Source organism: Aquarana catesbeiana, linkage group LG03, assembly GCF_042186555.1.
Source record: "Aquarana catesbeiana isolate 2022-GZ linkage group LG03, ASM4218655v1, whole genome shotgun sequence".
NCBI lineage: Eukaryota > Metazoa > Chordata > Amphibia > Anura > Ranidae > Aquarana > Aquarana catesbeiana.
The window spans coordinates 678,453,126-678,469,309 of NC_133326.1; the positions used below are offsets into that span (position 1 = coordinate 678,453,126).

At 45.2% G+C, this 16,184-nt stretch overlaps 33 non-coding genes across 33 annotated transcripts; 17 read left to right on the top strand and 16 right to left on the bottom strand.

The window, feature by feature from the left end:
- The first annotated feature begins 100 nt into the window (after positions 1 to 100).
- On the top strand, positions 101 to 173 carry TRNAM-CAU (transfer RNA methionine (anticodon CAU)). Its single transcript has one exon. It is a non-coding gene; the product is annotated as a tRNA-Met (tRNA).
- Positions 174 to 878: 705 nt separating this feature from the next.
- Positions 879 to 950, bottom strand: TRNAE-UUC (transfer RNA glutamic acid (anticodon UUC)). The gene has a single exon. It is a non-coding gene; the product is annotated as a tRNA-Glu (tRNA).
- A 120-nt stretch (positions 951 to 1,070) lies between these two features.
- On the top strand, positions 1,071 to 1,143 carry TRNAM-CAU (transfer RNA methionine (anticodon CAU)). Its single transcript has one exon. It is a non-coding gene; the product is annotated as a tRNA-Met (tRNA).
- A 705-nt stretch (positions 1,144 to 1,848) lies between these two features.
- Positions 1,849 to 1,920, bottom strand: TRNAE-UUC (transfer RNA glutamic acid (anticodon UUC)). Its single transcript has one exon. It is a non-coding gene; the product is annotated as a tRNA-Glu (tRNA).
- A 120-nt stretch (positions 1,921 to 2,040) lies between these two features.
- On the top strand, positions 2,041 to 2,113 carry TRNAM-CAU (transfer RNA methionine (anticodon CAU)). Its single transcript has one exon. It is a non-coding gene; the product is annotated as a tRNA-Met (tRNA).
- A 713-nt stretch (positions 2,114 to 2,826) lies between these two features.
- On the bottom strand, positions 2,827 to 2,898 carry TRNAE-UUC (transfer RNA glutamic acid (anticodon UUC)). The gene has a single exon. It is a non-coding gene; the product is annotated as a tRNA-Glu (tRNA).
- A 120-nt stretch (positions 2,899 to 3,018) lies between these two features.
- On the top strand, positions 3,019 to 3,091 carry TRNAM-CAU (transfer RNA methionine (anticodon CAU)). The gene has a single exon. It is a non-coding gene; the product is annotated as a tRNA-Met (tRNA).
- Positions 3,092 to 3,796: 705 nt separating this feature from the next.
- On the bottom strand, positions 3,797 to 3,868 carry TRNAE-UUC (transfer RNA glutamic acid (anticodon UUC)). The gene has a single exon. It is a non-coding gene; the product is annotated as a tRNA-Glu (tRNA).
- Positions 3,869 to 3,988: 120 nt separating this feature from the next.
- On the top strand, positions 3,989 to 4,061 carry TRNAM-CAU (transfer RNA methionine (anticodon CAU)). Its single transcript has one exon. It is a non-coding gene; the product is annotated as a tRNA-Met (tRNA).
- A 705-nt stretch (positions 4,062 to 4,766) lies between these two features.
- On the bottom strand, positions 4,767 to 4,838 carry TRNAE-UUC (transfer RNA glutamic acid (anticodon UUC)). The gene has a single exon. It is a non-coding gene; the product is annotated as a tRNA-Glu (tRNA).
- Positions 4,839 to 4,958: 120 nt separating this feature from the next.
- Positions 4,959 to 5,031, top strand: TRNAM-CAU (transfer RNA methionine (anticodon CAU)). The gene has a single exon. It is a non-coding gene; the product is annotated as a tRNA-Met (tRNA).
- A 705-nt stretch (positions 5,032 to 5,736) lies between these two features.
- TRNAE-UUC (transfer RNA glutamic acid (anticodon UUC)) lies at positions 5,737 to 5,808 on the bottom strand. The gene has a single exon. It is a non-coding gene; the product is annotated as a tRNA-Glu (tRNA).
- Positions 5,809 to 5,928: 120 nt separating this feature from the next.
- TRNAM-CAU (transfer RNA methionine (anticodon CAU)) lies at positions 5,929 to 6,001 on the top strand. Its single transcript has one exon. It is a non-coding gene; the product is annotated as a tRNA-Met (tRNA).
- A 705-nt stretch (positions 6,002 to 6,706) lies between these two features.
- On the bottom strand, positions 6,707 to 6,778 carry TRNAE-UUC (transfer RNA glutamic acid (anticodon UUC)). Its single transcript has one exon. It is a non-coding gene; the product is annotated as a tRNA-Glu (tRNA).
- Positions 6,779 to 6,898: 120 nt separating this feature from the next.
- Positions 6,899 to 6,971, top strand: TRNAM-CAU (transfer RNA methionine (anticodon CAU)). The gene has a single exon. It is a non-coding gene; the product is annotated as a tRNA-Met (tRNA).
- Positions 6,972 to 7,676: 705 nt separating this feature from the next.
- On the bottom strand, positions 7,677 to 7,748 carry TRNAE-UUC (transfer RNA glutamic acid (anticodon UUC)). Its single transcript has one exon. It is a non-coding gene; the product is annotated as a tRNA-Glu (tRNA).
- A 120-nt stretch (positions 7,749 to 7,868) lies between these two features.
- On the top strand, positions 7,869 to 7,941 carry TRNAM-CAU (transfer RNA methionine (anticodon CAU)). Its single transcript has one exon. It is a non-coding gene; the product is annotated as a tRNA-Met (tRNA).
- A 705-nt stretch (positions 7,942 to 8,646) lies between these two features.
- Positions 8,647 to 8,718, bottom strand: TRNAE-UUC (transfer RNA glutamic acid (anticodon UUC)). Its single transcript has one exon. It is a non-coding gene; the product is annotated as a tRNA-Glu (tRNA).
- Positions 8,719 to 8,838: 120 nt separating this feature from the next.
- On the top strand, positions 8,839 to 8,911 carry TRNAM-CAU (transfer RNA methionine (anticodon CAU)). Its single transcript has one exon. It is a non-coding gene; the product is annotated as a tRNA-Met (tRNA).
- Positions 8,912 to 9,616: 705 nt separating this feature from the next.
- TRNAE-UUC (transfer RNA glutamic acid (anticodon UUC)) lies at positions 9,617 to 9,688 on the bottom strand. Its single transcript has one exon. It is a non-coding gene; the product is annotated as a tRNA-Glu (tRNA).
- A 120-nt stretch (positions 9,689 to 9,808) lies between these two features.
- Positions 9,809 to 9,881, top strand: TRNAM-CAU (transfer RNA methionine (anticodon CAU)). The gene has a single exon. It is a non-coding gene; the product is annotated as a tRNA-Met (tRNA).
- Positions 9,882 to 10,594: 713 nt separating this feature from the next.
- Positions 10,595 to 10,666, bottom strand: TRNAE-UUC (transfer RNA glutamic acid (anticodon UUC)). Its single transcript has one exon. It is a non-coding gene; the product is annotated as a tRNA-Glu (tRNA).
- A 120-nt stretch (positions 10,667 to 10,786) lies between these two features.
- Positions 10,787 to 10,859, top strand: TRNAM-CAU (transfer RNA methionine (anticodon CAU)). Its single transcript has one exon. It is a non-coding gene; the product is annotated as a tRNA-Met (tRNA).
- Positions 10,860 to 11,564: 705 nt separating this feature from the next.
- TRNAE-UUC (transfer RNA glutamic acid (anticodon UUC)) lies at positions 11,565 to 11,636 on the bottom strand. Its single transcript has one exon. It is a non-coding gene; the product is annotated as a tRNA-Glu (tRNA).
- A 120-nt stretch (positions 11,637 to 11,756) lies between these two features.
- TRNAM-CAU (transfer RNA methionine (anticodon CAU)) lies at positions 11,757 to 11,829 on the top strand. The gene has a single exon. It is a non-coding gene; the product is annotated as a tRNA-Met (tRNA).
- A 713-nt stretch (positions 11,830 to 12,542) lies between these two features.
- TRNAE-UUC (transfer RNA glutamic acid (anticodon UUC)) lies at positions 12,543 to 12,614 on the bottom strand. The gene has a single exon. It is a non-coding gene; the product is annotated as a tRNA-Glu (tRNA).
- A 120-nt stretch (positions 12,615 to 12,734) lies between these two features.
- Positions 12,735 to 12,807, top strand: TRNAM-CAU (transfer RNA methionine (anticodon CAU)). Its single transcript has one exon. It is a non-coding gene; the product is annotated as a tRNA-Met (tRNA).
- Positions 12,808 to 13,435: 628 nt separating this feature from the next.
- TRNAE-UUC (transfer RNA glutamic acid (anticodon UUC)) lies at positions 13,436 to 13,507 on the bottom strand. The gene has a single exon. It is a non-coding gene; the product is annotated as a tRNA-Glu (tRNA).
- Positions 13,508 to 13,579: 72 nt separating this feature from the next.
- TRNAM-CAU (transfer RNA methionine (anticodon CAU)) lies at positions 13,580 to 13,652 on the top strand. The gene has a single exon. It is a non-coding gene; the product is annotated as a tRNA-Met (tRNA).
- Positions 13,653 to 14,357: 705 nt separating this feature from the next.
- TRNAE-UUC (transfer RNA glutamic acid (anticodon UUC)) lies at positions 14,358 to 14,429 on the bottom strand. Its single transcript has one exon. It is a non-coding gene; the product is annotated as a tRNA-Glu (tRNA).
- Positions 14,430 to 14,549: 120 nt separating this feature from the next.
- TRNAM-CAU (transfer RNA methionine (anticodon CAU)) lies at positions 14,550 to 14,622 on the top strand. Its single transcript has one exon. It is a non-coding gene; the product is annotated as a tRNA-Met (tRNA).
- Positions 14,623 to 15,335: 713 nt separating this feature from the next.
- TRNAE-UUC (transfer RNA glutamic acid (anticodon UUC)) lies at positions 15,336 to 15,407 on the bottom strand. Its single transcript has one exon. It is a non-coding gene; the product is annotated as a tRNA-Glu (tRNA).
- Positions 15,408 to 15,527: 120 nt separating this feature from the next.
- On the top strand, positions 15,528 to 15,600 carry TRNAM-CAU (transfer RNA methionine (anticodon CAU)). The gene has a single exon. It is a non-coding gene; the product is annotated as a tRNA-Met (tRNA).
- Positions 15,601 to 16,184: the final 584 nt, after the last annotated feature.

Below are 16,184 nucleotides of genomic sequence, written 5' to 3' on the forward strand. Positions count from 1 at the left end.
GGAAAAATAGAGAAAACTAAATTGAAAAAAAATAATGCCGCCTGCATCATCTTCCAAGTATAGTGGCCAGCAGTGGCACGCAAATTCCCATTGCCGTTCAGCCTCGTTAGCGCAGCAGGTAGCGCGTCAGTCTCATAATCTGAAGGTCGTGAGTTCGATCCTCACACGGGGCACTGATCTCTCTGCTTCTTTTGAGTCTTGGGGTCCTTAATCCATGAAAATCACTACTCTTCATCCCTTAAGTTTTCCAAGAAGCTACATGGATGGAAAAGTGAGCGGCAGCTCAAGCTTTCAATGCTCTTTTGCCCTCCTAAATATTCCACCCAGCTGAAATCTTTAACTCTGCATCTAACAGACCTTGCAAGATACAATGTCTACTCACCCTGGAAAAACAGAGGCATTTTCCATCTATGTGACATGCTTCCCTTTGTTTCATCACACAGAAAGCAAAAAGCAAAGAGGAATTCAAAAGGGCTTTTACAAAGGTGTGAAAAAAAAGGATAATGTCTGTATGAGAGAATGGTTCGTAGAAGATTGGCACATAGAAATTTGCCAATGCGAATGTGCAGAAGAGCAAGAACGGCCAGGAGAATTCATGTGCACATGCGCATGTGCGTACGCCAAAGCGCACACAATGCGTGACAGATTCTGGTGCCCAGTGGCCTATTTAAAGCAAGCAGCATGAGCCATTAGTTGCTGGATGATCTTCAGCTGCCCCTGTTTCTGATATTATTTGATTTCCTGTTCCCGACTCAGCTTGACCTGTCTTGTCTGCATTCCTGGCTTTGACAACTAGGGAATGATTGGAGGTTACAATGGAAAAACAGCTTTGGAGGTTTCAGCACTAGGAGTGTACATGTCATTAAAAGGTCTTGCGTTTCCCATACCGGGAGTCGAACCCGGGCCGCCTGGGTGAAAACCAGGAATCCTAACCGCTAGACCATATGGGAAAACTTTCTGCCCTTCTTTGGGAAAAATAGAGAAAACTAAATTGAAAAAAAATAATGCCGCCTGCATCATCTTCCAAGTATAGTGGCCAGCAGTGGCACGCAAATTCCCATTGCCGTTCAGCCTCGTTAGCGCAGCAGGTAGCGCGTCAGTCTCATAATCTGAAGGTCGTGAGTTCGATCCTCACACGGGGCACTGATCTCTCTGCTTCTTTTGAGTCTTGGGGTCCTTAATCCATGAAAATCACTACTCTTCATCCCTTAAGTTTTCCAAGAAGCCACATGGATGGAAAAGTGAGCGGCAGCTCAAGCTTTCAATGCTCTTTTGCCCTCCTAAATATTCCACCCAGCTGAAATCTTTAACTCTGCATCTAACAGACCTTGCAAGATACAATGTCTACTCACCCTGGAAAAACAGAGGCATTTTCCATCTATGTGACATGCTTCCCTTTGTTTCATCACACAGAAAGCAAAAAGCAAAGAGGAATTCAAAAGGGCTTTTACAAAGGTGTGAAAAAAAAGGATAATGTCTGTATGAGAGAATGGTTCGTAGAAGATTGGCACATAGAAATTTGCCAATGCGAATGTGCAGAAGAGCAAGAACGGCCAGGAGAATTCATGTGCACATGCGCATGTGCGTACGCCAAAGCGCACACAATGCGTGACAGATTCTGGTGCCCAGTGGTCTATTTAAAGCAAGCAGCATGAGCCATTAGTTGCTGGATGATCTTCAGCTGCCCCTGTTTCTGATATTATTTGATTTCCTGTTCCCGACTCAGCTTGACCTGTCTTGTCTGCATTCCTGGCTTTGACAACTAGGGAATGATTGGAGGTTACAATGGAAAAACAGCTTTGGAGGTTTCAGCACTAGGAGTGTACATGTCATTAAAAGGTCTTGCGTTTCCCATACCGGGAGTCGAACCCGGGCCGCCTGGGTGAAAACCAGGAATCCTAACCGCTAGACCATATGGGAAAACTTTCTGCCCTTCTTTGGGAAAAATAGAGAAAACTAAATTGAAAAAAAATAATGCCGCCTGCATCATCTTCCAAGTATAGTGGCCAGCAGTGGCACGCAAATTCCCATTGCCGTTCAGCCTCGTTAGCGCAGCAGGTAGCGCGTCAGTCTCATAATCTGAAGGTCGTGAGTTCGATCCTCACACGGGGCACTGATCTCTCTGCTTCTTTTGAGTCTTGGGGTCCTTAATCCATGAAAATCACTACTCTTCATCCCTTAAGTTTTCCAAGAAGCCACATGGATGGAAAAGTGAGCGGCAGCTCAAGCTTTCAATGCTCTTTTGCCCTCCTAAATATTCCACCCAGCTGAAATCTTTAACTCTGCATCTAACAGACCTTGCAAGATACAATGTCTACTCACCCTGGAAAAACAGAGGCATTTTCCATCTATGTGACATGCTTCCCTTTGTTTCATCACACAGAAAGCAAAAAGCAAAGAGGAATTCAAAAGGGCTTTTACAAAGGTGTGAAAAAAAAGGATAATGTCTGTATGAGAGAATGGTTCGTAGAAGATTGGCACATAGAAATTTACCAATGCGAATGTGCAGAAGAGCAAGAACGGCCAGGAGAATTCATGTGCACATGCGCATGTGCGCATGTGCGTACGCCAAAGCGCACACAATGCGTGACAGATTCTGGTGCCCAGTGGTCTATTTAAAGCAAGCAGCATGAGCCATTAGTTGCTGGATGATCTTCAGCTGCCCCTGTTTCTGATATTATTTGATTTCCTGTTCCCGACTCAGCTTGACCTGTCTTGTCTGCATTCCTGGCTTTGACAACTAGGGAATGATTGGAGGTTACAATGGAAAAACAGCTTTGGAGGTTTCAGCACTAGGAGTGTACATGTCATTAAAAGGTCTTGCGTTTCCCATACCGGGAGTCGAACCCGGGCCGCCTGGGTGAAAACCAGGAATCCTAACCGCTAGACCATATGGGAAAACTTTCTGCCCTTATTTGGGAAAAATAGAGAAAACTAAATTGAAAAAAAATAATGCCGCCTGCATCATCTTCCAAGTATAGTGGCCAGCAGTGGCACGCAAATTCCCATTGCCGTTCAGCCTCGTTAGCGCAGCAGGTAGCGCGTCAGTCTCATAATCTGAAGGTCGTGAGTTCGATCCTCACACGGGGCTCTGATCTCTCTGCTTCTTTTGAGTCTTGGGGTCCTTAATCCATGAAAATCACTACTCTTCATCCCTTAAGTTTTCCAAGAAGCTACATGGATGGAAAAGTGAGCGGCAGCTCAAGCTTTCAATGCTCTTTTGCCCTCCTAAATATTCCACCCAGCTGAAATCTTTAACTCTGCATCTAACAGACCTTGCAAGATACAATGTCTACTCACCCTGGAAAAACAGAGGCATTTTCCATCTATGTGACATGCTTCCCTTTGTTTCATCACACAGAAAGCAAAAAGCAAAGAGGAATTCAAAAGGGCTTTTACAAAGGTGTGAAAAAAAAGGATAATGTCTGTATGAGAGAATGGTTCGTAGAAGATTGGCACATAGAAATTTGCCAATGCGAATGTGCAGAAGAGCAAGAACGGCCAGGAGAATTCATGTGCACATGCGCATGTGCGTACGCCAAAGCACACACAATGCGTGACAGATTCTGGTGCCCAGTGGCCTATTTAAAGCAAGCAGCATGAGCCATTAGTTGCTGGATGATCTTCAGCTGCCCCTGTTTCTGATATTATTTGATTTCCTGTTCCCGACTCAGCTTGACCTGTCTTGTCTGCATTCCTGGCTTTGACAACTAGGGAATGATTGGAGGTTACAATGGAAAAACAGCTTTGGAGGTTTCAGCACTAGGAGTGTACATGTCATTAAAAGGTCTTGCGTTTCCCATACCGGGAGTCGAACCCGGGCCGCCTGGGTGAAAACCAGGAATCCTAACCGCTAGACCATATGGGAAAACTTTCTGCCCTTCTTTGGGAAAAATAGAGAAAACTAAATTGAAAAAAAATAATGCCGCCTGCATCATCTTCCAAGTATAGTGGCCAGCAGTGGCACGCAAATTCCCATTGCCGTTCAGCCTCGTTAGCGCAGCAGGTAGCGCGTCAGTCTCATAATCTGAAGGTCATGAGTTCGATCCTCACACGGGGCACTGATCTCTCTGCTTCTTTTGAGTCTTGGGGTCCTTAATCCATGAAAATCACTACTCTTCATCCCTTAAGTTTTCCAAGAAGCCACATGGATGGAAAAGTGAGCGGCAGCTCAAGCTTTCAATGCTCTTTTGCCCTCCTAAATATTCCACCCAGCTGAAATCTTTAACTCTGCATCTAACAGACCTTGCAAGATACAATGTCTACTCACCCTGGAAAAACAGAGGCATTTTCCATCTATGTGACATGCTTCCCTTTGTTTCATCACACAGAAAGCAAAAAGCAAAGAGGAATTCAAAAGGGCTTTTACAAAGGTGTGAAAAAAAAGGATAATGTCTGTATGAGAGAATGGTTCGTAGAAGATTGGCACATAGAAATTTGCCAATGCGAATGTGCAGAAGAGCAAGAACGGCCAGGAGAATTCATGTGCACATGCGCATGTGCGTACGCCAAAGCGCACACAATGCGTGACAGATTCTGGTGCCCAGTGGCCTATTTAAAGCAAGCAGCATGAGCCATTAGTTGCTGGATGATCTTCAGCTGCCCCTGTTTCTGATATTATTTGATTTCCTGTTCCCGACTCAGCTTGACCTGTCTTGTCTGCATTCCTGGCTTTGACAACTAGGGAATGATTGGAGGTTACAATGGAAAAACAGCTTTGGAGGTTTCAGCACTAGGAGTGTACATGTCATTAAAAGGTCTTGCGTTTCCCATACCGGGAGTCGAACCCGGGCCGCCTGGGTGAAAACCAGGAATCCTAACCGCTAGACCATATGGGAAAACTTTCTGCCCTTCTTTGGGAAAAATAGAGAAAACTAAATTGAAAAAAAATAATGCCGCCTGCATCATCTTCCAAGTATAGTGGCCAGCAGTGGCACGCAAATTCCCATTGCCGTTCAGCCTCGTTAGCGCAGCAGGTAGCGCGTCAGTCTCATAATCTGAAGGTCGTGAGTTCGATCCTCACACGGGGCACTGATCTCTCTGCTTCTTTTGAGTCTTGGGGTCCTTAATCCATGAAAATCACTACTCTTCATCCCTTAAGTTTTCCAAGAAGCCACATGGATGGAAAAGTGAGCGGCAGCTCAAGCTTTCAATGCTCTTTTGCCCTCCTAAATATTCCACCCAGCTGAAATCTTTAACTCTGCATCTAACAGACCTTGCAAGATACAATGTCTACTCACCCTGGAAAAACAGAGGCATTTTCCATCTATGTGACATGCTTCCCTTTGTTTCATCACACAGAAAGCAAAAAGCAAAGAGGAATTCAAAAGGGCTTTTACAAAGGTGTGAAAAAAAAGGATAATGTCTGTATGAGAGAATGGTTCGTAGAAGATTGGCACATAGAAATTTGCCAATGCGAATGTGCAGAAGAGCAAGAACGGCCAGGAGAATTCATGTGCACATGCGCATGTGCGTACGCCAAAGCGCACACAATGCGTGACAGATTCTGGTGCCCAGTGGTCTATTTAAAGCAAGCAGCATGAGCCATTAGTTGCTGGATGATCTTCAGCTGCCCCTGTTTCTGATATTATTTGATTTCCTGTTCCCGACTCAGCTTGACCTGTCTTGTCTGCATTCCTGGCTTTGACAACTAGGGAATGATTGGAGGTTACAATGGAAAAACAGCTTTGGAGGTTTCAGCACTAGGAGTGTACATGTCATTAAAAGGTCTTGCGTTTCCCATACCGGGAGTCGAACCCGGGCCGCCTGGGTGAAAACCAGGAATCCTAACCGCTAGACCATATGGGAAAACTTTCTGCCCTTCTTTGGGAAAAATAGAGAAAACTAAATTGAAAAAAAATAATGCCGCCTGCATCATCTTCCAAGTATAGTGGCCAGCAGTGGCACGCAAATTCCCATTGCCGTTCAGCCTCGTTAGCGCAGCAGGTAGCGCGTCAGTCTCATAATCTGAAGGTCGTGAGTTCGATCCTCACACGGGGCACTGATCTCTCTGCTTCTTTTGAGTCTTGGGGTCCTTAATCCATGAAAATCACTACTCTTCATCCCTTAAGTTTTCCAAGAAGCTACATGGATGGAAAAGTGAGCGGCAGCTCAAGCTTTCAATGCTCTTTTGCCCTCCTAAATATTCCACCCAGCTGAAATCTTTAACTCTGCATCTAACAGACCTTGCAAGATACAATGTCTACTCACCCTGGAAAAACAGAGGCATTTTCCATCTATGTGACATGCTTCCCTTTGTTTCATCACACAGAAAGCAAAAAGCAAAGAGGAATTCAAAAGGGCTTTTACAAAGGTGTGAAAAAAAAGGATAATGTCTGTATGAGAGAATGGTTCGTAGAAGATTGGCACATAGAAATTTGCCAATGCGAATGTGCAGAAGAGCAAGAACGGCCAGGAGAATTCATGTGCACATGCGCATGTGCGTACGCCAAAGCGCACACAATGCGTGACAGATTCTGGTGCCCAGTGGCCTATTTAAAGCAAGCAGCATGAGCCATTAGTTGCTGGATGATCTTCAGCTGCCCCTGTTTCTGATATTATTTGATTTCCTGTTCCCGACTCAGCTTGACCTGTCTTGTCTGCATTCCTGGCTTTGACAACTAGGGAATGATTGGAGGTTACAATGGAAAAACAGCTTTGGAGGTTTCAGCACTAGGAGTGTACATGTCATTAAAAGGTCTTGCGTTTCCCATACCGGGAGTCGAACCCGGGCCGCCTGGGTGAAAACCAGGAATCCTAACCGCTAGACCATATGGGAAAACTTTCTGCCCTTCTTTGGGAAAAATAGAGAAAACTAAATTGAAAAAAAATAATGCCGCCTGCATCATCTTCCAAGTATAGTGGCCAGCAGTGGCACGCAAATTCCCATTGCCGTTCAGCCTCGTTAGCGCAGCAGGTAGCGCGTCAGTCTCATAATCTGAAGGTCGTGAGTTCGATCCTCACACGGGGCACTGATCTCTCTGCTTCTTTTGAGTCTTGGGGTCCTTAATCCATGAAAATCACTACTCTTCATCCCTTAAGTTTTCCAAGAAGCCACATGGATGGAAAAGTGAGCGGCAGCTCAAGCTTTCAATGCTCTTTTGCCCTCCTAAATATTCCACCCAGCTGAAATCTTTAACTCTGCATCTAACAGACCTTGCAAGATACAATGTCTACTCACCCTGGAAAAACAGAGGCATTTTCCATCTATGTGACATGCTTCCCTTTGTTTCATCACACAGAAAGCAAAAAGCAAAGAGGAATTCAAAAGGGCTTTTACAAAGGTGTGAAAAAAAAGGATAATGTCTGTATGAGAGAATGGTTCGTAGAAGATTGGCACATAGAAATTTGCCAATGCGAATGTGCAGAAGAGCAAGAACGGCCAGGAGAATTCATGTGCACATGCGCATGTGCGTACGCCAAAGCGCACACAATGCGTGACAGATTCTGGTGCCCAGTGGTCTATTTAAAGCAAGCAGCATGAGCCATTAGTTGCTGGATGATCTTCAGCTGCCCCTGTTTCTGATATTATTTGATTTCCTGTTCCCGACTCAGCTTGACCTGTCTTGTCTGCATTCCTGGCTTTGACAACTAGGGAATGATTGGAGGTTACAATGGAAAAACAGCTTTGGAGGTTTCAGCACTAGGAGTGTACATGTCATTAAAAGGTCTTGCGCTTCCCATACCGGGAGTCGAACCCGGGCCGCCTGGGTGAAAACCAGGAATCCTAACCGCTAGACCATATGGGAAAACTTTCTGCCCTTCTTTGGGAAAAATAGAGAAAACTAAATTGAAAAAAAATAATGCCGCCTGCATCATCTTCCAAGTATAGTGGCCAGCAGTGGCACGCAAATTCCCATTGCCGTTTAGCCTCGTTAGCGCAGCAGGTAGCGCGTCAGTCTCATAATCTGAAGGTCGTGAGTTCGATCCTCACACGGGGCACTGATCTCTCTGCTTCTTTTGAGTCTTGGGGTCCTTAATCCATGAAAATCACTACTCTTCATCCCTTAAGTTTTCCAAGAAGCTACATGGATGGAAAAGTGAGCGGCAGCTCAAGCTTTCAATGCTCTTTTGCCCTCCTAAATATTCCACCCAGCTGAAATCTTTAACTCTGCATCTAACAGACCTTGCAAGATACAATGTCTACTCACCCTGGAAAAACAGAGGCATTTTCCATCTATGTGACATGCTTCCCTTTGTTTCATCACACAGAAAGCAAAAAGCAAAGAGGAATTCAAAAGGGCTTTTACAAAGGTGTGAAAAAAAAGGATAATGTCTGTATGAGAGAATGGTTCGTAGAAGATTGGCACATAGAAATTTGCCAATGCGAATGTGCAGAAGAGCAAGAACGGCCAGGAGAATTCATGTGCACATGCGCATGTGCGTACGCCAAAGCGCACACAATGCGTGACAGATTCTGGTGCCCAGTGGCCTATTTAAAGCAAGCAGCATGAGCCATTAGTTGCTGGATGATCTTCAGCTGCCCCTGTTTCTGATATTATTTGATTTCCTGTTCCCGACTCAGCTTGACCTGTCTTGTCTGCATTCCTGGCTTTGACAACTAGGGAATGATTGGAGGTTACAATGGAAAAACAGCTTTGGAGGTTTCAGCACTAGGAGTGTACATGTCATTAAAAGGTCTTGCGTTTCCCATACCGGGAGTCGAACCCGGGCCGCCTGGGTGAAAACCAGGAATCCTAACCGCTAGACCATATGGGAAAACTTTCTGCCCTTCTTTGGGAAAAATAGAGAAAACTAAATTGAAAAAAAATAATGCCGCCTGCATCATCTTCCAAGTATAGTGGCCAGCAGTGGCACGCAAATTCCCATTGCCGTTCAGCCTCGTTAGCGCAGCAGGTAGCGCGTCAGTCTCATAATCTGAAGGTCGTGAGTTCGATCCTCACACGGGGCACTGATCTCTCTGCTTCTTTTGAGTCTTGGGGTCCTTAATCCATGAAAATCACTACTCTTCATCCCTTAAGTTTTCCAAGAAGCCACATGGATGGAAAAGTGAGCGGCAGCTCAAGCTTTCAATGCTCTTTTGCCCTCCTAAATATTCCACCCAGCTGAAATCTTTAACTCTGCATCTAACAGACCTTGCAAGATACAATGTCTACTCACCCTGGAAAAACAGAGGCATTTTCCATCTATGTGACATGCTTCCCTTTGTTTCATCACACAGAAAGCAAAAAGCAAAGAGGAATTCAAAAGGGCTTTTACAAAGGTGTGAAAAAAAAGGATAATGTCTGTATGAGAGAATGGTTCGTAGAAGATTGGCACATAGAAATTTGCCAATGCGAATGTGCAGAAGAGCAAGAACGGCCAGGAGAATTCATGTGCACATGCGCATGTGCGTACGCCAAAGCGCACACAATGCGTGACAGATTCTGGTGCCCAGTGGCCTATTTAAAGCAAGCAGCATGAGCCATTAGTTGCTGGATGATCTTCAGCTGCCCCTGTTTCTGATATTATTTGATTTCCTGTTCCCGACTCAGCTTGACCTGTCTTGTCTGCATTCCTGGCTTTGACAACTAGGGAATGATTGGAGGTTACAATGGAAAAACAGCTTTGGAGGTTTCAGCACTAGGAGTGTACATGTCATTAAAAGGTCTTGCGTTTCCCATACCGGGAGTCGAACCCGGGCCGCCTGGGTGAAAACCAGGAATCCTAACCGCTAGACCATATGGGAAAACTTTCTGCCCTTCTTTGGGAAAAATAGAGAAAACTAAATTGAAAAAAAATAATGCCGCCTGCATCATCTTCCAAGTATAGTGGCCAGCAGTGGCACGCAAATTCCCATTGCCGTTCAGCCTCGTTAGCGCAGCAGGTAGCGCGTCAGTCTCATAATCTGAAGGTCATGAGTTCGATCCTCACACGGGGCACTGATCTCTCTGCTTCTTTTGAGTCTTGGGGTCCTTAATCCATGAAAATCACTACTCTTCATCCCTTAAGTTTTCCAAGAAGCCACATGGATGGAAAAGTGAGCGGCAGCTCAAGCTTTCAATGCTCTTTTGCCCTCCTAAATATTCCACCCAGCTGAAATCTTTAACTCTGCATCTAACAGACCTTGCAAGATACAATGTCTACTCACCCTGGAAAAACAGAGGCATTTTCCATCTATGTGACATGCTTCCCTTTGTTTCATCACACAGAAAGCAAAAAGCAAAGAGGAATTCAAAAGGGCTTTTACAAAGGTGTGAAAAAAAAGGATAATGTCTGTATGAGAGAATGGTTCGTAGAAGATTGGCACATAGAAATTTGCCAATGCGAATGTGCAGAAGAGCAAGAACGGCCAGGAGAATTCATGTGCACATGCGCATGTGCGCATGTGCGTACGCGAAAGCGCACACAATGCGTGACAGATTCTGGTGCCCAGTGGTCTATTTAAAGCAAGCAGCATGAGCCATTAGTTGCTGGATGATCTTCAGCTGCCCCTGTTTCTGATATTATTTGATTTCCTGTTCCCGACTCAGCTTGACCTGTCTTGTCTGCATTCCTGGCTTTGACAACTAGGGAATGATTGGAGGTTACAATGGAAAAACAGCTTTGGAGGTTTCAGCACTAGGAGTGTACATGTCATTAAAAGGTCTTGCGTTTCCCATACCGGGAGTCGAACCCGGGCCGCCTGGGTGAAAACCAGGAATCCTAACCGCTAGACCATATGGGAAAACTTTCTGCCCTTCTTTGGGAAAAATAGAGAAAACTAAATTGAAAAAAAATAATGCCGCCTGCATCATCTTCCAAGTATAGTGGCCAGCAGTGGCACGCAAATTCCCATTGCCGTTCAGCCTCGTTAGCGCAGCAGGTAGCGCGTCAGTCTCATAATCTGAAGGTCGTGAGTTCGATCCTCACACGGGGCACTGATCTCTCTGCTTCTTTTGAGTCTTGGGGTCCTTAATCCATGAAAATCACTACTCTTCATCCCTTAAGTTTTCCAAGAAGCCACATGGATGGAAAAGTGAGCGGCAGCTCAAGCTTTCAATGCTCTTTTGCCCTCCTAAATATTCCACCCAGCTGAAATCTTTAACTCTGCATCTAACAGACCTTGCAAGATACAATGTCTACTCACCCTGGAAAAACAGAGGCATTTTCCATCTATGTGACATGCTTCCCTTTGTTTCATCACACAGAAAGCAAAAAGCAAAGAGGAATTCAAAAGGGCTTTTACAAAGGTGTGAAAAAAAAGGATAATGTCTGTATGAGAGAATGGTTCGTAGAAGATTGGCACATAGAAATTTGCCAATGCGAATGTGCAGAAGAGCAAGAACGGCCAGGAGAATTCATGTGCACATGCGCATGTGCGTACGCCAAAGCGCACACAATGCGTGACAGATTCTGGTGCCCAGTGGCCTATTTAAAGCAAGCAGCATGAGCCATTAGTTGCTGGATGATCTTCAGCTGCCCCTGTTTCTGATATTATTTGATTTCCTGTTCCCGACTCAGCTTGACCTGTCTTGTCTGCATTCCTGGCTTTGACAACTAGGGAATGATTGGAGGTTACAATGGAAAAACAGCTTTGGAGGTTTCAGCACTAGGAGTGTACATGTCATTAAAAGGTCTTGCGTTTCCCATACCGGGAGTCGAACCCGGGCCGCCTGGGTGAAAACCAGGAATCCTAACCGCTAGACCATATGGGAAAACTTTCTGCCCTTCTTTGGGAAAAATAGAGAAAACTAAATTGAAAAAAAATAATGCCGCCTGCATCATCTTCCAAGTATAGTGGCCAGCAGTGGCATGCAAATTCCCATTGCCGTTCAGCCTCGTTAGCGCAGCAGGTAGCGCGTCAGTCTCATAATCTGAAGGTCATGAGTTCGATCCTCACACGGGGCACTGATCTCTCTGCTTCTTTTGAGTCTTGGGGTCCTTAATCCATGAAAATCACTACTCTTCATCCCTTAAGTTTTCCAAGAAGCCACATGGATGGAAAAGTGAGCGGCAGCTCAAGCTTTCAATGCTCTTTTGCCCTCCTAAATATTCCACCCAGCTGAAATCTTTAACTCTGCATCTAACAGACCTTGCAAGATACAATGTCTACTCACCCTGGAAAAACAGAGGCATTTTCCATCTATGTGACATGCTTCCCTTTGTTTCATCACACAGAAAGCAAAAAGCAAAGAGGAATTCAAAAGGGCTTTTACAAAGGTGTGAAAAAAAAGGATAATGTCTGTATGAGAGAATGGTTCGTAGAAGATTGGCACATAGAAATTTGCCAATGCGAATGTGCAGAAGAGCAAGAACGGCCAGGAGAATTCATGTGCACATGCGCATGTGCGCATGTGCGTACGCCAAAGCGCACACAATGCGTGACAGATTCTGGTGCCCAGTGGTCTATTTAAAGCAAGCAGCATGAGCCATTAGTTGCTGGATGATCTTCAGCTGCCCCTGTTTCTGATATTATTTGATTTCCTGTTCCCGACTCAGCTTGACCTGTCTTGTCTGCATTCCTGGCTTTGACAACTAGGGAATGATTGGAGGTTACAATGGAAAAACAGCTTTGGAGGTTTCAGCACTAGGAGTGTACATGTCATTAAAAGGTCTTGCGTTTCCCATACCGGGAGTCGAACCCGGGCCGCCTGGGTGAAAACCAGGAATCCTAACCGCTAGACCATATGGGAAAACTTTCTGCCCTTCTTTGGGAAAAATAGAGAAAACTAAATTGAAAAAAAATAATGCCGCCTGCATCATCTTCCAAGTATAGTGGCCAGCAGTGGCACGCAAATTCCCATTGCCGTTCAGCCTCGTTAGCGCAGCAGGTAGCGCGTCAGTCTCATAATCTGAAGGTCGTGAGTTCGATCCTCACATGGGGCACTGATCTCTCTGCTTCTTTTGAGTCTTGGGGTCCTTAATCCATGAAAATCACTACTCTTCATCCCTTAAGTTTTCCAAGAAGCTACATGGATGGAAAAGTGAGCGGCAGCTCAAGCTTTCAATTCTCTTTTGCCCTCCTAAATATTCCACCCAGCTGAAATCTTTAACTCTGCATCTAACAGACCTTGCAAGATACAATGTCTACTCACCCTGGAAAAACAGAGGCATTTTCCATCTATGTGACATGCTTCCCTTTGTTTCATCACACAGAAAGCAAAAAGCAAAGAGGAATTCAAAAGGGCTTTTACAAAATGTGCAGAAGAGCAAGAACGGCCAGGAGAATTCATGTGCACATGCGCATGTGCGTACGCCAAAGCGCACACAATGCGTGACAGATTCTGGTGCCCAGTGGCCTATTTAAAGCAAGCAGCATGAGCCATTAGTTGCTGGATGATCTTCAGCTGCCCCTGTTTCTGATATTATTTGATTTCCTGTTCCCGACTCAGCTTGACCTGTCTTGTCTGCATTCCTGGCTTTGACAACTAGGGAATGATTGGAGGTTACAATGGAAAAACAGCTTTGGAGGTTTCAGCACTAGGAGTGTACATGTCATTAAAAGGTCTTGCGTTTCCCATACCGGGAGTCGAACCCAGGCCGCCTGGGTGAAAACCAGGAATCCTAACCGCTAGACCATATGGGAAAAATAATGCCGCCTGCATCATCTTCCAAGTATAGTGGCCAGCAGTGGCACGCAAATTCCCATTGCCGTTCAGCCTCGTTAGCGCAGCAGGTAGCGCGTCAGTCTCATAATCTGAAGGTCGTGAGTTCGATCCTCACACGGGGCACTGATCTCTCTGCTTCTTTTGAGTCTTGGGGTCCTTAATCCATGAAAATCACTACTCTTCATCCCTTAAGTTTTCCAAGAAGCCACATGGATGGAAAAGTGAGCGGCAGCTCAAGCTTTCAATGCTCTTTTGCCCTCCTAAATATTCCACCCAGCTGAAATCTTTAACTCTGCATCTAACAGACCTTGCAAGATACAATGTCTACTCACCCTGGAAAAACAGAGGCATTTTCCATCTATGTGACATGCTTCCCTTTGTTTCATCACACAGAAAGCAAAAAGCAAAGAGGAATTCAAAAGGGCTTTTACAAAGGTGTGAAAAAAAAGGATAATGTCTGTATGAGAGAATGGTTCGTAGAAGATTGGCACATAGAAATTTGCCAATGCGAATGTGCAGAAGAGCAAGAACGGCCAGGAGAATTCATGTGCACATGCGCATGTGCGTACGCCAAAGCGCACACAATGCGTGACAGATTCTGGTGCCCAGTGGTCTATTTAAAGCAAGCAGCATGAGCCATTAGTTGCTGGATGATCTTCAGCTGCCCCTGTTTCTGATATTATTTGATTTCCTGTTCCCGACTCAGCTTGACCTGTCTTGTCTGCATTCCTGGCTTTGACAACTAGGGAATGATTGGAGGTTACAATGGAAAAACAGCTTTGGAGGTTTCAGCACTAGGAGTGTACATGTCATTAAAAGGTCTTGCGTTTCCCATACCGGGAGTCGAACCCGGGCCGCCTGGGTGAAAACCAGGAATCCTAACTGCTAGACCATATGGGAAAACTTTCTGCCCTTCTTTGGGAAAAATAGAGAAAACTAAATTGAAAAAAAATAATGCCGCCTGCATCATCTTCCAAGTATAGTGGCCAGCAGTGGCACGCAAATTCCCATTGCCGTTCAGCCTCGTTAGCGCAGCAGGTAGCGCGTCAGTCTCATAATCTGAAGGTCATGAGTTCGATCCTCACACGGGGCACTGATCTCTCTGCTTCTTTTGAGTCTTGGGGTCCTTAATCCATGAAAATCACTACTCTTCATCCCTTAAGTTTTCCAAGAAGCCACATGGATGGAAAAGTGAGCGGCAGCTCAAGCTTTCAATGCTCTTTTGCCCTCCTAAATATTCCACCCAGCTGAAATCTTTAACTCTGCATCTAACAGACCTTGCAAGATACAATGTCTACTCACCCTGGAAAAACAGAGGCATTTTCCATCTATGTGACATGCTTCCCTTTGTTTCATCACACAGAAAGCAAAAAGCAAAGAGGAATTCAAAAGGGCTTTTACAAAGGTGTGAAAAAAAAGGATAATGTCTGTATGAGAGAATGGTTCGTAGAAGATTGGCACATAGAAATTTGCCAATGCGAATGTGCAGAAGAGCAAGAACGGCCAGGAGAATTCATGTGCACATGCGCATGTGCGCATGTGCGTACGCCAAAGCGCACACAATGCGTGACAGATTCTGGTGCCCAGTGGTCTATTTAAAGCAAGCAGCATGAGCCATTAGTTGCTGGATGATCTTCAGCTGCCCCTGTTTCTGATATTATTTGATTTCCTGTTCCCGACTCAGCTTGACCTGTCTTGTCTGCATTCCTGGCTTTGACAACTAGGGAATGATTGGAGGTTACAATGGAAAAACAGCTTTGGAGGTTTCAGCACTAGGAGTGTACATGTCATTAAAAGGTCTTGCGTTTCCCATACCGGGAGTCGAACCCGGGCCGCCTGGGTGAAAACCAGGAATCCTAACCGCTAGACCATATGGGAAAACTTTCTGCCCTTCTTTGGGAAAAATAGAGAAAACTAAATTGAAAAAAAATAATGCCGCCTGCATCATCTTCCAAGTATAGTGGCCAGCAGTGGCACGCAAATTCCCATTGCCGTTCAGCCTCGTTAGCGCAGCAGGTAGCGCGTCAGTCTCATAATCTGAAGGTCATGAGTTCGATCCTCACATGGGGCACTGATCTCTCTGCTTCTTTTGAGTCTTGGGGTCCTTAATCCATGAAAATCACTACTCTTCATCCCTTAAGTTTTCCAAGAAGCTACATGGATGGAAAAGTGAGCGGCAGCTCAAGCTTTCAATTCTCTTTTGCCCTCCTAAATATTCCACCCAGCTGAAATCCTTAACTCTGCATCTAACAGACCTTGCAAGATACAATGTCTACTCACCCTGGAAAAACAGAGGCATTTTCCATCTATGTGACATGCTTCCCTTTGTTTCATCACACAGAAAGCAAAAAGCAAAGAGGAATTCAAAAGGGCTTTTACAAAGGTGTGAAAAAAAAGGATAATGTCTGTATGAGAGAATGGTTCGTAGAAGATTGGCACATAGAAATTTGCCAATGCGAATGGCAGAAGAGCAAGAACGGCCAGGAGAATTCATGTGCACATGCGCATGTGCGTACGCCAAAGCGCACACAATGCGTGACAGATTCTGGTGCCCAGTGGTCTATTTAAAGCAAGCAGCATGAGCCATTAGTTGCTGGATGATCTTCAGCTGCCCCTGTTTCTGATATTATTTGATTTCCTGTTCCCGACTCAGCT